Raw genomic sequence first — 17,567 nt, 5'->3', positions numbered from 1 at the left:
CAGGAGCTACTTTAAGTTACATTAGTCCAAAGATAGTTGAACGGTGTAAATTGCAGCCTGAAAAATTCAAGAATCCGTGGCTGGTACAGCTAGCTACAGGGGCTAAAAGACGAGTAATGGCAAAAATCAGAAACTGTTCCATAACGGTGGCAGGACAGCCGGTGGTAGCAGATCTGAACATGCTTCCACTTGGGTCCTATGACGTCCTGATTGGGATGGATTGGTTAGAAAAGCATTGGGCTTTAGTGAACTGCAAAACGAAAGCTATACGATTCAAGGATGACTCGGGAATGGAACAGGAGATGCAGGGAATTAAAAGGCCAGTGCAGGTCCGGCCAATCACTGCATCCCAGTTAGTGAAATTCATTCAGAAAAGATGCCAAGTGTATGCCATTCAGGTAAATTATGCAGAAACCAAAGATAAAGGGAGTCCGCTAGACCATCTTCCAATAATAAAAGAATTCGCGGATGTGTTTCCGGAGGAAATTCCTGGATTACCTCCGAAGAGGGATATTGACTTCACCATTGAGTTAATACCAGGTGCTGCCCCAGTTTCGCGGACACCTTATAGGATGAGTGTACCTGAGTTGACTGAGCTGAAAATGCAATTACAAGAATTGTTGGATAAAAATTATATCCGTCCCAGTGTATCTCCATGGGGAGCACCGGTGCTATTTGTCAAGAAGAAAGATGGAACCTTTCGAATGTGTATTGATTACCGGCAGCTGAACAAACTCACAATCAAAACTAAATACCCCTTACCTCGGATTGATGAGTTTTTTGACCAGGTCAAGGGGGCGACAGTATTCTCCAAAATCGATCTGCGATCTGGTTATCATCAGATCAGAATTAAAGGAGAAGATATTGCTAAAACATCCTTTAGGACCCGATATGGGCACTACGAATTTGTAGTGTTGCCTTTCGGATTGACTAATGCACCCGCCACATTCATGTGTTTGATGAACAGCGTGTTCCATCAGTTTTTAGACAAGTTTGTACTAATATTCATTGATGATATTCTGATCTATTCTCGTTCCAGGGAGGAACACGAGGAGCACCTCCGGGTAGTGCTGCAAACCCTGCGAGAGCATCAGCTGTATGCTAAATTCAGCAAGTGCGATTTCTACAAAGAAGAGATTCAGTATTTAGGCCATGTGATCACCAAGGAAGGGATTGCAGTGGATCCTGAGAAAATTAAAACCATAATGAATTGGCCTGTGCCTAAAGATGTGGCAGATATCAGATCTTTCATGGGGTTAGCAGGGTACTACAGAAGATTCGTGGAGGGTTTCTCGAGGGTGGCATATCCTATCACATCTTTACAGAAGAAAGGAAGGACATTCAAATGGACTTTGGAATGTCAGCAAAGTTTTGAACGACTTAAACACTTACTCACTACGGCTCCCGTTCTAAGCATAGCTGATCCTAATAAGGATTATGTTGTATGTACTGATGCTAGTCGGGAAGGCGTTGGGGGTGTACTAATGCAAGAAGGGAGAGTTATCGCATATGAGTCGAGGAAGCTGAAGGAACATGAGCAGAAGTATTCTGCCTACGACTTGGAGTTGGCAGCCGTCATACATGCCCTTAAAATGTGGCGACATTATCTTTTGGGTAAGAAATTTCTGTTATTAACAGACCATCACAGCTTGACAAACTATTTCAGTCAGCCCACTCTGAATGAAAGGCAAGCCCGTTGGGCAGATTTCTTAAGTGGATTCGATTTTGATATCAAGCATCTGAAGGGAAAGGAAAATCGCGTAGCAGACGCTTTAAGCCGAAAAGTACAATGTTTATATGAAGTTACTCTCAGCAAGTGGGAAAACTCCTTGCAAGAAAAGATTAAAACAACAGCAAACCTGGATGCCGAATATCAGCAAATGAAGCAACAAAAGTCACTTTCCAGCCAGGAAAACCAACAAGGGTATGAAGTGAGCAAGGATGGAATGCTGTTTTACAAACAAAGACTGTTTGTACCAAATGACAATAATCTTAGAAACTTAATTCTGAATGAGTTTCATACCAGTCACTACTCAGGTCATCCTGGATACCAGAAAATGCTTGCTGCACTTCGGAAGGAGTACTACTGGCCAGGGATGAAAAGACATGTAGCTGAATATTTAGCGCGATGTTTAGAATGCCAGCAAATCAAAACAGAGCATCAGCATCCAGCTGGGCTATTGCAACCCCTACCAATTCCGGAATGGAAATGGGAAATTATATCCATGGATTTTATAACTGGGTTGCCTAGAACAAAGAGGAACAATGACTCTATTATGGTGGTAGTTGATAAATTGAGTAAAGTAGCCCACTTTATTCTGGTGCAATCGACCCACAGGGCAGTCCAAATTGCACACATATTTATGCAGAATGTGTTCAGACTCCACGGGCTTCCGAAGATTATAATCTCAGATCGGGATGTAAAGTTTACATCCGCTTTCTGGAAAGCATTATTTGCAGAACTGGGTACACAGTTGAACTTTAGTACAGCATACCATCCCCAGACTGATGGACAGATAGAGAGAGTAAATCAGGTGTTGGAAGACATGCTGAGAGCATGTGTAATGCAAAAACCGACTCAGTGGGAAGATTATCTACACCTGGTGGAATTCGCTTATAACAACGGATATCATACATCAATCCAAATGTCTCCATTTGAAGTCTTGTATGGACGCAAATGTCGGACGCCCTCAAACTGGAGTGGCCCGGAGGATAAGTTAAGGTTGGGACCTGAAATGCTCAAAGAAATGGAGGACATGGTCAAAAGAGTGCGAGCTAACTTGAAAGCCGCTCAGGATCGGCAAAAGAACTTTGCAGATCGAAAAAGAAGGTTCAAAGAGTATCAGGTGGGCGACCACGTTTATATAAGAATACAAGCCAAGAAGAGTACTCTGCAATGGAGCAGTTGTGCCAAACTCGCGCCTCGTTATTTTGGACCTTTCCAGGTCTTGGCAAGAGTTGGGCCAGTAGCATATCAGCTAGCCTTACCAAGCCACATTAGAATTCATAATGTCTTCCATGTATCCATGCTTAAAAAGTATATTTATGACCCTAAGCATGTGATCAAGTGGCAAGATATACGGGTAAGAGTTGCTTTCAATTGAACTGATTGAAGAAGTGTGAAGAGATAGAAAACTGACACTGTTATTGTTTGCAGGTCGAACCGGAAGGAGAGGTCTTGGTCGAGCCGCTGAACATTCTCGACCAGAGAGAAGTACAGCTGCGGAAGCGGGTTATTACCCAAATTAAAGTGCAGTGGCAGCACTATGGGCCGGATGAGGCTACTTGGGAAGATGAAGAGCTTTTTCGGAAAGCTTATCCGGAGCTGTTTGAGAACACTAGACATCGGGACGATGTCCAAACTCAGGGGGGGGAGATGTGATGACCCCGTAAATGTAATTATTTAAAAGTTTACTGTGGTAAAAACTGAATGACATTGAGAAACTTATTTTCTTTTAAAGAGTAATCTGTTAATTTTAAATATGCATTAAAGTAATGTTTAAAGAATTACTCAGAAAAGCATTGGGGCTCCCAAAAGGGAAAGCAGTTAATGAAACTGAAAATAACCACCTCCCTTAACTGGAAGGATTTCCAGGAAAAAGGAAAATGGGTGGATAGTTTTCTTTCTGTGCTGTAGAGACAGACAGAAGAGGAAAAAGGAAAAAAACCTTGTTTTGGACTAAGTCTGGTAGTGACCAGATAGTCAAGCACTAGGTGCTGTCTTACTGAGGATTGTGATCCGGTAAGGATAAGCTCGGGGGGAGACTCAGGTCCCGGAGGACAAGTCTCACGGATGGGTGGATAACGAGCTTGACACAGGGATTTACAGGAGGTTCACTGAAGAGATTTCCTACCAGCAGCAACAGGTAAGTAACTAGAACTCTGAAGTATCTGTAGTTGTTTATACAGTACAGGTAATTTAGAATACCATTAGCTAACAGCGACAGAATCTCTATATATTGGTAGATAGTATAACTGTAGCTGCTTATGCAAGAATCGGAATGCAAACTGTTATGTTTGGATAAATACCATAGTTACCCACATAACTGTAAAGGAAAATAAACTGTTGCAATAGCATGAAATACGTTAGCTAGAGATAGGGTTAGAGTGTGCAGGTTGGGTAACATGCGAACAGGCCCGAGGTCCTGTAGGAGGATCAACCCTACCATATAAGGAACATAGAAGGTCAAAGAACTATTAGTTGTATAACTATAATCTGGAAAAGAACCCATTTAGATAATTCTTAGGTGGTTAGACCAGAGGGTCGGAGTGTCGAGATCAAACCCTTATGACTCAATTTGGGGTCGAGTCCGTGACAGGATTGACTCTGTGGATTCCTGTGGCAGGCCGTAGCCGGTCTCTGCCAATATTCCTTTCAAAGATAAACAGCCCGAAAACCTAGCTTAACCCGTGCATGGCTTGCAAATAATAATCAAATCTGAGCGGTAATACTGTAGACAGATTTTCATAGCCTTAAACCTGAATATGCGACAGCGTGATACATCAACGTATAGACCGTATTCGATCTTTAACAATGAAACAGTATTACTTCCTCTATAGATAAACAACATTATTTTATCAACAGGTAACCAGTACCTTTCTATAAATCAACAGACAGTATCGTTTATTCGGACGGTTAGAGTCAAGCTATAACAACCAGAGGAATCATCCTACCCTAGTTCACGGGTAGTCATGTGTTAAATAGTGTAATCACGAAGAAAACCAGAACTGTTGTGACTGAAATAAAAGCCGGCTAAACCATAACATTCATAACAAGAACTATAGAGCAAATCTATATAAGCGCACCGGATCTATTTCTCAATAATAAAGGAACAGCATACAGTTATATCCAAAGTCTGAATGTAAGTTCCAAAGGTCTTTTCGTGCCAGATCTTGACCCCGAGTTCGTCCTTACATCTATGGAATGAGATGCAGGGCGAACTCGTTTGAAAACCCTCAAGTCCGGCTGTAGAAGGAACAAATGCCGTCATAAATCAAAGATATGATAGTATCAGTTAAAACCCAGAACGAGAAACTTAAAAAATAAGCAAACTGTATAATGTTCAAGCCAACCCTTACAGGGAAATTTCATGCGGAATATGAAAATAAACTGTATAGTTAACATGGCATCGTATTTCAATAAAGGACCGTCAAAACCATATGGTTCAGTTCCAAATAAATTAATACAGTAGAAAACTTGATGGGTATGTAAAGTCCGCCATCGATACAAATGAGACATTACAAACATTGTGCAGTAGTTACACAGGCCCAGTCGAGCTGTATAGCCTCATGGCCTTGAGACTCAGACTCAAACCGCCGTGGAAAGGAGAAAGATTAACCAGCTTCCACCATAAAAATCAAACCCTACGCATGGACCCGTAACTCATAAGGCCTTTGACCGCCATCTGCGTCAATGGTGGAGGTATAAGGTGGCTGGGGTTTACACATAAACCCGGAAATATAAAACACAGAAGAAATATAACCTGAAAAACGTGTAACCTTGAGCAACTACCGTAAGGTAAGTTGGGAATGGTTGTGTACCTGTAATCATCCGGGAGGTAAACGCCGGCGAGGAGAGCAGACCGCCAAAGGAACCCTGTTTAGAGGATTATCTCCATCTGTCAAGCAACAGTATGCAATCGTTACTTCATGCATTAACTAAACTGCTCTAAAAATCAATAAGAACAATTAGAGATGTAGCTCTTACCCCGCAAATCCAGAGATTTACATCCACGGAGCGAAGACACCTTGGTGAGGATGCATGTAGACAAGAAGCGGCAGCAGAGAAATGGCGCCGGGATATGAGACAGACATTCAGATGCAATGGAGAAATGCTCAGAGCGTCGGAGCGCTGCATAATGACCAGCCAAATCGCAAAGAATCCGGAACATGGGGTTTATAAACGTAAAGTCTAAACCCTGAAACGTGGAACCATCTCTGCCCTCGATCCTTCCCGGAGATCTCACACCGTCGATTATGGCGGTAAGATCAAAGTGAAGGCGCGGGAAGGATCCAGCCTGTAAAGCCATGCTGAACCACGTGATCCGGCCAGCAGTCTTAAAGGCAAGTCCAAATGTCCAGCGGAGGGAGCGCCAGCGTATATGTTGGTTGGATTATTGATAAACATATAATATATATAAACCTTGGCATAGTACCAACACAGCCCGATACCATTATGATGATTGACATATAGGTTACACCATAACTTAAACCGTTGATTTGATAACAGAGGTAATTACATGCCAATTATAAACGACAATAGTTTATGTGACTAAGCTAATGGTGGTACAGACATCATAACGAAAATTTTTTTACATGCTTAAAGGCAGGATAGATATGTGACACTTAACAATTAACAATATTGATATTGATACAGATACAGTGAGATACAGTGATATGTGGTGAGGTGGGTCAGTTTTTTTTGTGTGTGAAATTCAAGAGGTTAGGGTTTAAATCATATTAAGTATATTGTTTTGCTATGGTGTATGGTTTAAGGAGTAGACTTCCCACTAGCTGGAGTTTAGGCTCTTCCCAAAATCATAAGAAATTAGTATATCTGCTTGCAAGTTGTTGAATATACTCTTGGTTGTACATTGGCAACTACAAAAATTGATCTTGGTCTTTCTTAAATTAGGTCTCGCAATTACTGATTCACCACATTGTTAGAAAACAATTAACCATATTAACTTTAAAGTACTCCTACCCTGCAAAAGAGAGATGCCATGAGTGACCATCATTGCACATAAAAGTAATATCTCTAATTTAGTCAAATGATAATGATTATGAGTAGTCACTAGTAAACTTTTTAACCTAAATTTTGTATAACACCATATTAAAAAAACATGGTTATCCAAGAAGGAAGAAACATCATGTAATGATAACAGTGTCCTTTACTTAATTATAAAATGTATGAGGGTGAATTAATTATAATAGTAAAAAAATTATCATGTAATGATAATAGTGTTTTTTAATTATGTAGGAGGGTGAATTAGTTATAGTGGAAAAAAATTATCATGTACTGATAATAGTATTGTTTATTATTATTTATAAAATTTATAGAAGGGTGAATTATAATTAGGAATAATATAAGTGAAGTAAATTAACATTCTGATAGATATTATCAAATTTCAAATCGTTTTACTATTAATTTTTTTATATATAATCTTTTTATATATCAACAAATTAGTCTTTTTATTTTCAAATGGAAAAAAGTGTATATATATAAATTCATTATTTATCATGTTTTAGATGAACATTTTATTATTAATAAAAAGTCTCTAACAACATTTTCCGTTTCTAAGTTGTTAAGGATAGCTAAATCTGATTGCTATCTCAAGATTCCAAAAAGATAAAGGTTTCTTTTATGAGTTACTTAAACATAAACTAAGTAACTATGCATTTTTTGTTTGTTGATAAAATAAGTTGTACAACAAATTTTATTTTGGTTTATTGAAAACTACTCCTAGTGCTTTGAAAAAAAACATGGTTTAGATATGGAAAAGAAGGTTCCAATTAAGACTTTGTAGGATAGGTGATAAGGTAGTTTTTTCTTTTATGCATTTAAAAGATTTTTGACATTATTGAATCCAATATAAATCTATGTTAGCCAATAAAGAGAGTAGGAACGAGGCAATTTTTTTGAAATCTTTTATAAATGTCTTATAGTAACTTACATGAGAAAAGACACTTTTGACAATCTTTTAGTTTTTGAATAGTAAGTATACATTTGATAAAGTTCACCCTATTTTGGTCTACACTTGTTGTCTTAGAGAATATTCTCCATTAATAATTTTTCATGCCGAAGGGATATTTTCATACGTTTCGATAATATTTCTAAAAGTAGTTATAACCTTAAGAAAGGAGTTTTCATAGAGTGTCAAATCATCCATATAGGTCTCCACTATGTTATGGATCACATCTAAAAGTATGTGTATAGCTCTTTCGAATGTGGCACTAGCATTACATATATTACACGGAAGTAGTTTTATCTACTAGGTCCATCCAAGAATGACAAGTATGTTTTTCCTACTAGGACATCTAGAAATTGTTCAATGAATGGAAAAGTAAAATTATCTTTCCTACTAGCTTTATTGAATTCCATGTATTCTGCACATATTCTCCACTTTGAATTTTTCTATAGGGAAGAGAACAAGGCCAAAATCATGTAGATGAATCAAGGATCTAATAGTCTATGAAATTCTTCTTTAATAATGCCCTTCAATGGAAGGTTCGTCCTTCTTTGATGTTTCCTTACGGGCCTCCAATCCTCTTTCAAATCTATGTGGTTAGTGAAAATGGAGGGACCATGCCTTTGGTCTCCCTATAGTGCCATGCAAGGGATACACCATTGTTTTTCCAATTCAACCAATAATTTCTACCCTTCGTCAACAATGCTATTGGTGATAATTTGTAGAGTTTTATAGTTGCATATTTCTATGCTTTTATAATATAATTATCATCTTCACCTATGAAAGGCTTGATCCACAAATTTCCTTATCGATCAACATAAAGGCCAGGCCATTGTTCATCATTTAATCAACCTATATACGTTTTAAGGATTTATAAATTTTTCAAATGAGGTAGATAAAGGTGTCAATGAGTTAATCTTAATCTTATGTAATGTTCCAAATACAAATTTCACTTAATACTTCTTAGAAAAATGAATAAACAACTTGCATAAATTAAACCACAAGATTAACCACAAAAATAATAAATAGAATCTACAGCTAAATAATAGACAAGATAATGCAGAAGAATTAAGCCTTATTTTATTAATATGCAATGGATATCACATGCTAGTATAATAATATTGAAATGGTTGAATTGATGTCTTCTCAAGAAATCTACAATAATACTGAATCAGACCTCTAAAGTTGAACTAAATTGCAACTACTAATCTCTCGTAGGAATTTTGGATGAATTCACCAAGGGGAGAGATGGGTACTAGCCCACTCCCACTAAATAACCCAAGCGCTTCCATGTTGGGACCACTGCTGAAGTTGGGAACTCCTGGTTCTCCAAACCTCTCCAAAAGAAAGAAAACTCAACTCCAGTATATCCCAAATGATCTCCTGCTCCTTTCAAAGACTCCATAGATAGATCTCCACACCTATGGAAGAATCTTATTTCATTATTTTATTTTTATTCTAAAAGCTTCTCTCTTGACTTTATCTTCAGTGACATTTAATTTATTTTATTTCACTTAAGTCACTTTTGGCCTTTTTTCCCGACTTAATTAGCTTTCCATTTTCAATTAAATAACTAATTAAAGTCATTTGTAATCTCAAAAAGTAGTATATCACCCATCATACTCTCTCTTGCCACAAGAAGTCACTTCTCAGCATCCCATATTGTACATCTTCTTGTACCAGTTCCAACGAGCTATTACATTGAGGCATTCAATCAAATGATCCTCCCTAAATTCCACATTAACAGTAATTAATTTTGCCATGCCCAATAGTAACCTCATTTTTGGAAAGTTGTCAGAATGCAATGGAACAAAATGAAAGGTGTGTGGAATATCGATTAGATCCCATAAAACTCCCAAAAAACCCTTCGTGACCCCTCAGGACATCATACTCGTCGTGTGGCTTAGCCATCACATACCCTAGAAACCCATCTTAGCTATACTATAGAGGAAAATAAAAATTGGCATATGATATATCCTCTTGCCCCAAGATTACTTGCCTTCAAGCAATCTATATCTATCAATTGTAGATGCATATGCAAACTAATACCTAGATCCATTATGAACAACTATGTTATTCCATGCCTCCATGTTAACGAGTCATGAATGGATCACTCAATACATAGATCCAAAACACATCTCTGACTCAACCTACCATCAATGGATTAGCCTAGATCCAAAAGCCACCATGGCCAATTGTCATCACCAACACCCCATGGCTCTAGCTCTGCTTTGTCTCTCACCGTAGATGTCGCTCTGCCAACATAATACAATTCATAACCTCTCTCCAATCCAACCCTTGGCATAAACCAAGGCTAATCCCACTATGCTAATATTGGGCTAGTGCTAATTTAACTATTGATCCACATCTAACTACCCACAAAAACATGTAGTGATCCTCACATCTAAGGGCTCTTGTTGTACTATGCATGTTGATGAGCACCATTATTCTAGCAAGGATTTTGCAACACCTGGACTACCACCTTTACTTATCAACCCGGGGTTCGTACAAACTTGGAGGTGACAGTGTTGTATGCACAAGTAAAAGTGATGGTTTTGCCCGTTATCACTGTTCAGCGGGCGAGAGACCACAGGGGTTCCAAGCCGAACTTCTATGGAGTCAGAAGAAGCTTGATTCTTTAATGGAAGAGAGGTAAATCTACTCTAAGATAGTTACTCTACTGCATTAATGGAGAAGGTCAACATGTAGTGCTAAATCACAGCATTCCCTAATTAACAATTTAAGAAGCTATGCTAGGTAGAAATGCTAACTCAACATGAAACAAATGCTACTATCTAAGTTGTAGAAGTAAGAAGCATCATGAAACACTAATGTGCAAGTAAAGAGATTGAGTAAATCTATTTTTGCTTTTTTTTTGTCGTTTTATGCAAAATCAAGTATGCAACTAATTGTTTATGCGGATGTGGCAGGTGAATTAAGGATGTTTGAGGATGGCTAGAAGGGTTATGAAATGGTGGGATGGTGTGGAGGACCCCTTGGAGGATTTTGGTGAATTCCTAGAGGTTTCCCATCAATTCGGCCTCAAAATAGGCCTTTTTAGGAAAACCTACAGGATGTATTAGAAACCTACAAGATACAAATGAGAGCTAAATGTGAGGTGTTTGAGGTGATGGGAGGCTTAGGAAAGGTGTGTGATGGGTGGAATGGAGTGGTAGAAGGTCTAGGATCACTCAGGAGTCAATATCCAAGATAATAGATGGCTAGATTCACTCAATGTGCTTGGGAGAATTTCTATGAAAAATGATGAAAAACTAGTGAAGGTGATGGTGAAAACAAGGGATGGCTAAGGTGGATGAAGTGGAAGGTGGCTGCTGGCTATGAAGTCTTAGTCTCCTCCTGAAGCACCTGCTCTGCATAAAACATGTGTGTCTTCCAAAAAGCTATGCAACAAGATACATTTTCATAAACTAGAAAAGCAGAATTAATGAATCAACTACCTATACTATGCATGAAGAAAGTTGCTAAAAGGAATGAAAGAATGAGTGAGATCTACTACAAAAATGGAGATGAAAAAGATGACAATGAAATCTACCTTGCAAAACTAACCAAATACTAAATTAAATATAGCAAACTCCAAAGCTCATAAAAGAACTAGAAATCTGTGTTTTTGGGGCTGCTTAAGGGTCCCTTCCTCAAGTCATGGTCCCAGAGGGAGGAAGTGAGGACGAGACACCTGCTAACAACCTTGTCGTGATCCTTTTTCTCCTTGCGAACCTACTACTTGAAATAAGGCACAAATGGAAGCAAACTATTAAACAATGAATCTAATCTACACTACTTGTAATGGAAATTCATTCAAAAAGAAAATTAACAATGAAGCAATGAATCTACACTAAACATACATGTACAATAAAGAGGAGCCTTGGCTACTAGGGTTGGGCCCTAACCCAAGAGCTTCAACCCTCTAAGTTAACTCATTGCTGACTCAAACAAAACTCATTCTTATTACCAAAACAACAAATTACATCAAGAGAACTTTCACAAGTATTCCAACTCAAAAATAGCTTAGAGTTTTACAATAAAAATATAAATCCTACAGAGGCCCTAGACCTCTCTGCTTATACATCTAAAATCCCCACTGACTTCCTTAAAATTAGGGAGGCTTAGCTCCCAAACTTGAGATAAACTGGTGCTTTGTCTCTCACTTGCTCGACTGACTTCTAGTCCTCATGATTTGGTTGTTTGCACTCTAAGCTGATGTGATGAATGGAGGAATATTCAAATGGAGGACTAGTAAATGAGGAGGATTTACCTCCTACAATCCCTCTCCCTTGTCCATTTCCGTTTTGACATTTGTCTTTGCCAAAATTCCTTGATTTTCCCCTTTAGTCATACATTCAATGCATATTAGTCCACAAAGCATAATATCCAACTCTAACTCACCTCATAAACAAAATAAAATAAAAAACATGCAATAGGTTATGAGAAAAGTTGGTTTGACTAAGCTAGGAGGTGAATTAAGGACCATATAATTACCCAATAATGAGCCTCATCATCATCCCCCTATTGAAAGTGTTGCTCATCCTCTAAGCAACTTAATCAATATCCATATCCTTCATGGCTCTAGTTGCCTCTCTGACATCCCATGCTTTTGTTGTGGTCTCCTCTTCTTGTTTATAGAATTCTGCTTTTTTTTCTATGTCCTCCCATTGCCTCTTCTCTTCTTCTTCCTTCCTCTCTTCTAGCATCCCTAAGAGTAGTGGTGGGCTAAGTTTTAGGCCAATTCAATGGACTTTCAACCTTTGCATAGATTGCTTATACATAGGTGTCATGTTTAGTGCCTCTCTCAACCTTTGAGGAAAGTGATACTCTCTTATCCTTAAGAAGTATGGTAGTGTGTTCCGTTCCATCTCCTCAGGCAAGTATGTATGCTATCATCTCCTAGCAACCTAAACATGTCCTCAAAATGTGAAATTTCTTGCTCTTGGGCAACAGGATATCTAGGTGGCAACTAAGGATCACTTGCAATCAAATTATGGGTACTGAGGAGGGCCATGGGATTTGATTGTTCAGCTCTGATCAGAAGAGGTTCAGTTTGCTCTATTGCCAATATCCTTTTCATCTTTGTAGCCGTTGACTCCTCATGGTTCATCCATGATGCCAAAGCCATTAATTGTCAATCTCCTAGCTTGGCATTAGGGTCCCATACATTCATGTCTGTGACATGAGGGCTTCATTGGGGGAGTAATATTATACCACATGGGTTCATATTGGGGGATATATATTGAGGAAAAAATGACATAATATATTGGGGGATATATAGGGGGTAAAGGGTTTTTATATTGGAAAATATAAAAACTGGAGCTCAAAGTTAATGATAGAATATAAATGGGTGTAAAAAATGTTAATGAAAAAATGGATACCTACAATATCTAGTGAAAGTAGGGGTTTTCAAAATTGGGAATATTGGGTTTAAATTGGTAGGGGGTTAAATAATGTGATTTTTAGACAGATTTTCCAATATCTAGTCAAATTAAGGGTATTGTTTAATATGCCATGAATGCACGTGATATGTCATAGGTTCGCTGAGTGAATCCCTCGTGGTCTGTGAGGGCCATGTTGTGCAAATAAAACTCAGTCAATTTGGCCCTATCTTCTAATATACTTTGATCAAAAAGTTCAATAAACTGCTTGTAGTCCTGAAATGGCATGGTGCCTCTTTTTGCTAGTGTATTAATCTGAAATTGGAGCGACTGTTCTTTGAGGTATATAGCATAGGATTTAGCTGGAATACTACACTAGATTGCTTCCAAAGATAGATTAGCCATACATGCCAATTGATTCTCTCTTTCTTGCAATTGTCCCGTCAACCATGCATTTTCTGTCTCTAGTTGATTTCGCATCATGGCCTCTTTGTTTCTCAAGACACTTAGCTCTCTTCCCATCTCCTTGAGTTCCTCTTCCATGTTCCCAACGTCTTCCACCCCCTTTTATTTGGTGATTTTCAACCATCGGTGAGTTCTGGCCCTCTCCTTCTCAAGCTCGAAGAACAGTGGGATGGAAAATTTTCGAGGTATGACCCTGCCTCCTTCAATAAATCGGTAATATGAGTCCAAGTTAGGTTGGGAGCTGATTTCTTTTGTCTATAGGTCCTCTTATTTATTTTCTTGCTACTCCCCAACCTTCCTTTCCAATTTCTATAACTCTTGTAGGTTCAACAGAGTATCATGTAGGAGTGTTTTTGCTTTCTATAGGTTTTGCTATGTATCTTATAGGATTACATCTCCCTTGGAGGAAGTTGATCTAGTAGTAGGCCTTCTCACATAGGTGATAGGGGACTTACGGGAAGGCATTTTCTCCTTTTGTGTAGGGGATTCTTCAATCACAAAAGGAATTTTGGTTGTTGCTTAGGGTTTCCCCTGTTTTATTCTTGTGCCCTTTTTTGTTTTGAAATATAATGGGGCCTGCCTTTGTATTTTTCCATTTTTCTTGATTGGGGTGCTAAGAGTGGTGAGGACAGTTGCTTCCTCTATCGCAGTGGATTCTAAAGACACCCTAGGTCACTCCTTATTTTCTATCCCCTCTTTTCCATTGCCTTCTTCCTCTATGTCCTTCTTGTCTTCTTCTTCTTGTAGATCTTCATCATCTCTATTAGTTTCCTCCTTAACATCCTCCTCTATTTTTTCATCATCCTCCTTATCTTCTCCCTCTTCTTCTTCATCTTCATCATGTTCTTATTTATCATCTCCTTCTTCATCCATCTCATCCTCATCTCCTCCTGTATCTTCCTCTTCCTGCTTTACTTCCTCTTTGGTGACAGTAGGACTAAGATCATATGTGAGAGCTTTGATGTTATCCGCTGCTGGCATGTCTCTGAAAACTGACCATGTTATAGGAGTTCTGAGGTTCTGGACGGAATCTTCTATAAGGATCCTAATTAACCCATGGTGAGCTGACTGTTGGGAATTTCCCTCCTTCACTTTGATGCTTGAGTCTATGAGTGATTGAAGCAGGGAGTATGGTATGTTGCGCCTTTGGTGAGGGGGTGTTTCTGCTCCGTATCTCAATTCATCAAGGATCCTAAGATGATAGCCATAGATCACACTATACATACCATCACATGAAATGTATTTTATTAGTTTATAGCTTACCTCATTCCATCAATATGGCAGACTTTCCCTCCTTACTCAATTTTTGTTCTGAGTGGGTTCCTCACCTTCTAAAAGGAATTTCCTTTTGGTGACATGTCTATCTACTTTGTCTTCTTTCCTCCATGGTATTCCTAAGGGTAGTGTGGTGACTTTGCTAATAAGCTCAAGGGTGATTTTTATAGAGAGGCCCCTTATTACATCGATGACATAGATTTTGGTGAGTAGAGTGAGGGAGAGAGAAAATTATTGAGCCACCTCATCATCATACCCTCTGAATGTTTTGAAAAACCACATCCAATTATGTCTTGTGAAGATTTCAAGCACTTGGGGGTGTTGTTGGATTATTACAGTGTTGATGGGCTCCCTCTTATTGAACCCTCTTGTTATCTTGTTGGTGAATTTTGAGGAGATGAAAGGGTTGAGAGAATTACAAATTGATAACCAAAACAAAGATGAAGGTGTATGTAATATCCTTACAAAGTTGCTAAATTCACTCAAACTTAGAGGATTTTTGGTTTAGTTACTTGTAAAGAGGGATGTAATTACAGAACCTACCTCTTTAGATTGTTTGTAGTGGCCAACTCTCATGTTGTCCCTTTTGAACTCTTCTCTGCCAACCTTGTAGATAGCCTCTGTGTATCCTGTAGGAATTCTTGTGCATGATCCTGTAGGAATTCCTGTGCAATCCTATAGGAATTCCTATGCAGTAAAATGATGGAGTTTTGCTTTGGGTGGGTTTCTTGGTTATGATAATGACCTGAGAGAGTGAGTTTTGAGGAAGTGAAATGCATGAATGCACGCGAGAAATGTTTTATTTCCTGTTATGGTGATTCGGGGTGAGGTGGTGTGCTGGTAGCAAAGGTACGTTTCTAGTTTGGACCACTGGTCCCCACTACCACCCATCATTCCCCACTCCTTGTAATCAGATCCCAACTTATGCATCCATAGTTTTAACTACTTTTTTCCTACTCCTTCTCTGTCTTTGAGATGACTGCAGCCACGTGTGATAGGACACCTGGCTGTGTATGTGTTGACTGAACGAAGGTGGCCAAGTTAACTAGCCACATTTTCACTTATAAAACAACTATCTCATAACCCTTACATTTTTTGACTACATGATGCATATGAGAGAGCGAGTAGGATACTTACCTGTGGTTCCAATACTATGTTGTAGTTGTTGAAGATGAGAGGTGTTGTGGTGTGTATTTGCTACATGAGATTATTCTTCCTCCTCTTGCTGTCTGCTAATGGCTTCTTTGTTGGAATAGGTAACTATGGTTGAAGATATGATGCTACTGCTTTCAAGGTCCTGGATCATCATATTGAAGGCTTATTGCTGGTATGATTGGTATTCTATGGGATATGCTACTACAAGATTTCCTACAGGATGTCCTGTAGCTGCTTCTCCCTCAGAACTCTTTAATCATTCTTCTTGTTGGGGTCGTGAGGATGGTAACATGGATGGAAAGAAGGAATATGAGTGTGGAGAGAAAGGAATATTTAGGTGTTTCTCTTTATTCCTCCCTGTTTATCTTTTTTCGAAGACTGCAAAAAAAATTACTCTTGAAACTGATTTTTTTTTTTAATGGTGAGCGTAGGGGTGATGATGGTGGACAAGTTACGATTATTGAATGATGAACAGGGTGAATTTCATTGGCCTAAAAAGTCATTTATTTGCCTTAGGACTACTTCCTATAGGATTTTTGGGTCACTATAATTCCTACAGGATTATCTTGTAGGTTTTCAAGGGATCTTGTAGGAATACAAGGGATCCTATAGAAAACACGGTCCCTTCGTAAACTGAAGCAATGGAGTGGATTAAATGATAGAAATGATGAAGGAATGCATGGTAATGAGTGGAAAAATAAATATGTAAGTGACAGGGGTCTCTTTGTGATCCTCCTTTGATCCTTGACCGTCCTTCTTGCTGGCTGGCAAATGGAAATTTCATGATTTAAATTTTTATTTATATTTTTGAAAAACAACTAGGCTGCCTCTGAGAGGTTTTCACCCAGGGACCTTTCTTATTCTCTCCCTTTTTCTTTTACACCACTGAGCCTCCTCAAGAGGTTTTCAACCCAATGATGGGACTTAGGTGCCTCATGGAGGTTTTCACCTGAGTCCTTATTCTTTTTCCTTTTCTCAATGATTTGATGAGGGAGGAGCTAGAACTTGCTCCACTATCATCACTTTTCTATTGATATCATCAATGAACTGTTGTTTTGATAGAGGTCTCTCGTAAATTTTCAATCGGTGTTCATTAACAAGAAAAGGAATGGCTTCTTCATCTATAGTTTTGATTGGCACTGAACCATTATCATGGAATCTTTCGACAACATAAGGTCCTAGCCATATTGTCCTTAACTTGACCTTGAAGTCTTTATACATAGAATCATATAACAACATCCAATTGCCTTCCTGAAACTGCTTCTCCTTGATATTTTTGTCATGCCAGATCTACCTTTGAAGTTGAACTACCACTATATGTAAGAGGGCTTACATTCTGAATTCATCCAAACCATTCAACTGGAACAATCTCTCTTTCTGTGCACTACTGAGTTCAAGATCTAGTTGGGCTACCATCCTTAATGTGTTATACTCAAATTCAATGGACATGAAGGCCTTTTTCCCATAAACCAGCTCATAGGGTGTGAATCTAGTGGTGGTGTTCCATGTGGTATTATAGGCCCAGGTGGCCTCAACTAGTCTATCTGCCCAATCCTTCCTATTGTTCCTTACTACTTTGGTCAAGATGCCCTCCAGTGCA

Source organism: Pinus tabuliformis, chromosome 6 (assembly GCF_031772625.1).
Source record: "Pinus tabuliformis cultivar Carrire ecotype Pingquan chromosome 6, CPIR1, whole genome shotgun sequence".
NCBI classification, from domain to species: domain Eukaryota; kingdom Viridiplantae; phylum Streptophyta; class Pinopsida; order Pinales; family Pinaceae; genus Pinus; species Pinus tabuliformis.
This window is presented reverse-complemented; position numbering follows the sequence as displayed.